Here is a 3,132-nt window from a genome sequence, read left to right as displayed (position 1 = left end):
TGTAAAGTGACTCACACCTGAAATCCCAACACTTTGGGAGGCCAAGGCAGGAGGATTGCTTGACCCTGGGAGTTGGAGACCAGCCCGGGCAACATAGTGAGACCTCGTCTCTACAAAACATTTTTTTAATTAGCTGGGCATGGTGGCACACATCTGTGGTCCCAACTACTCAGGGGGCTGAGGTGGGAGGATCGCATGAGCCTGGGAGGCCAAGGCTGCAGGGAACCGTAACTGTGCCACTGCACTCCAGCCTGGGAGGCAAGGCAAGACTGTCTCAAACCACAAAAAAAAAGAAGTATCAGTCTGAATCCCATAAATATGTACAATTATTACATGTCAACTAAAAATAAAAGGATAAATAAATAATCACCAAATGGGAGGAAAACAGTGCTTGGCATATAGTAGGCATTCAATAAATATTTGTAGAATTAATAGTCCCAGTGAAGCAGCCAGTCATTCATTCTATTGCAAAATAGCTCAAATGAAAATAAATTTATGAAATTTTTTTTTCCTAATGTTAAGCTGAAATCACTCCTATATAAAAAGATTTATGGGCTGGGTTCGGTGGCTCATGGCTGTAATCCCAGCACTTTGGGAGGCAAAGGCAGGCAGATCACTTGAAGTCAGGAGTTTGAGATCAGCCTGGCCAATATGGCAAAACCCTGTTTCTACTAAAAATACAAAAAGTAGCCAGGCGTGGTGAAGCACATCTGTAATCCCAGCTACTTGGGGGGCTAAGGCAGGAGAATTGCTTGAACCCAGCAGGCAGAGGTTGCAGGGAGCCAAGATTACACCACTGTACTCCAGTCTAGGCGACAGAGCAAGATTCCGCCTCAAAAAAAAAAAAAAGTATCCAAGACCAAGAGAATGAAAATATACATTCACACAAAAACTTGTACAAGAATGTTTATAGCCACATTATTCACAATAGCCAAAAAGTGCAAACAACCCAAATGTCCATCAGCTGAAGAATAGATAAACGAAATGTGGTATATCCATACCACATTTTGGTATGGAATATTATTCATCAATAAAAAGGAATGAAGTACTAATACATGTTACAACACAGATAAACCCTGAAAACAGCATGCTAAGTGAAATAAGCTTGACATCAAAGGCCACAGATTCTGTGATTTCATTTATGTGACATATCAAAAATAGGCAAAGTCATAGAGAGAGTCTCTATGGCTCATATTTGCCAGGGAGTTGGGGGAGAGGGAAATGGGGAGAAGCCACTGTGGATTTGGGGTATTTTGGGGAGATGAGATAAAAATGTTCTGGAATTAGTGGTGATGGTGGCACAACTTTGCAAATATACTGAAAACCATGAAATTTTACATTTTTTTCTTGTAAATCTAGGTCTGCATAGAGAATTGTACACTTTGATAACTTTTTTCCTTTTTCCTTTTTTTTTTTTTTAAGAGACAAGGTCTTTCTCTGTCACCCTAGCCAGTGTAGTGACATGATCAGAGCTCACTGTAACCCCAAACTCCTGGGCTCAAGCGATCCTCCTGTCTCAGCCTCCTGAGCAGCTGGGACTAAAGGCACTTGCCACCATGCCCAGTTAATTTTTTTTTTTTTTTTTTTTTGGTAGAGACGGGGTCTCTCTGAGTTGCCCAAGCTGGTCTCAAACTCCTGGCCTCAAGTGAGCCTCCCGCCCAGGCCTCCCTGGGTTTTTTTTTTTTTTTTTTTTTTGAGACAGAGCTTCACTCTTGTTGCCTAGGCTGCAGTGCAATGGCGAGATCTCGGCTCACTGCAACCTCCACCTCCCTGGTTCAAGCAATTATCCTGCCTTAGCCTCCTGAGTAGCTGGGATTACAGGCATGCGCCACCATGCCCGGCTAATTTTGTATTTTTAGTAGAGACGGGGTTTCACCATGTTGGTCAGGCTGGTCTCGAACTCCTGACCTCAGGTGATCTGCCCGCCTCAGCCTCCCAAAGTGCTGGGATTACAGGCGTAAGCCACGGCACCCAGCTTTTTTTTTTTTTTTTTTTTTTTTTTTTTTTTGAGACAGAGTATTGCTGTGTCACCCAGATTGGAGTACAGTGGCACAATCTTGGCACACTGCAACCTCCACCTCCTGGGTTCAAGTGATTCTCCCCCCTCAGGCTCCCCAGTAGCTGAGATTACAGGCGCACACCATCATGCCTGGCTAGTTGTTGTATTTTTAGTGGAGATGATGTTTCACTATGTTGGCCAGGTTGGTCTTGAACTCCTGACCTCAGGTGATCCACCCACCTCGGCCTCCCAAAGTGCTGGGATTACAAGCGTGAGCCACCGCACCCGGCCTCAAAACCCTGGGATTACAGGTGGGAACCACAGCATATGGCTGAGTTGTACACTTTAAAAAAATTTTATTTTTAATATGGAACACTTCACACATTGCAGTGTCATCTTTGAGCAGGGGTCATGCTAATTTTCTCTGTATCATTCCAATTTTAGTATATGTGCTGCTGAAGTGAACATTGAATTGTATAATTTAAAAGGGTAAATTTTATGGTATACTATACTAATTTTGTGGTATACCATAAAATTATGGGTATACTTTATAAAAATAAAATTATGGTATATAAAATTTTATGGTATACCATAAAATTGTACTTAGGCAGTATAAAAAACTCACTATGAAAAAATTCATAGACCTGTACACCAACAGAAAAAATTTTACTGCGTAATTTTAAAAATTAAAAAAAAATTCAGTCCTGCGTCTGAACGGCAGGAGCCAGGTTCTCACCTGTTGTGTGTCATCTAAGTTGCCTCATACAATAAATGCTGAGGACAGTGGTTCCTGGACATGGGTACACTGGCCAGGGGAGGTCTTTGAAAACTTCTGATGCCTGGCAACCACCCCCAGACATTCTGATTTAATTGGTCTGAGGTACAGCCTGGATACTGAGATTTTTTTTAAAAAGCTTCCCAGGTGATTCTAACATGCAGCAAAAATTGAGAACCACGGGCTTAGCAAAAGGTTGATGAACAACAATTCTTGGGAGCCAAAAGCCAATCCCTGCCCCACCTTACCTCACTTTCACCTCAAGGCAATCAGATCAGATCTGTCCTTGGCAAAGAGAACAGCTACAGTCATTCCTGCTGTTTACCATGTCGGACAGATGCAGATCAGAACATTCTCT

At 42.5% G+C, this 3,132-nt stretch overlaps 1 non-coding gene across 1 annotated transcript; it reads right to left on the bottom strand.

Annotated features, from left to right (window-relative positions):
- Window positions 1–2,360: 2,360 nt before the first annotated feature.
- On the bottom strand, window positions 2,361–2,465 carry LOC112610547. Its single transcript, XR_003116424.1, has one exon. It is a non-coding gene; the product is annotated as a U6 spliceosomal RNA (small nuclear RNA).
- Between the last annotated feature and the right edge of the window lie 667 nt (window positions 2,466–3,132).

This window comes from Theropithecus gelada, chromosome 16, assembly GCF_003255815.1.
Source record: "Theropithecus gelada isolate Dixy chromosome 16, Tgel_1.0, whole genome shotgun sequence".
NCBI lineage: Eukaryota > Metazoa > Chordata > Mammalia > Primates > Cercopithecidae > Theropithecus > Theropithecus gelada.
This window is presented reverse-complemented; position numbering and strand designations above follow the sequence as displayed.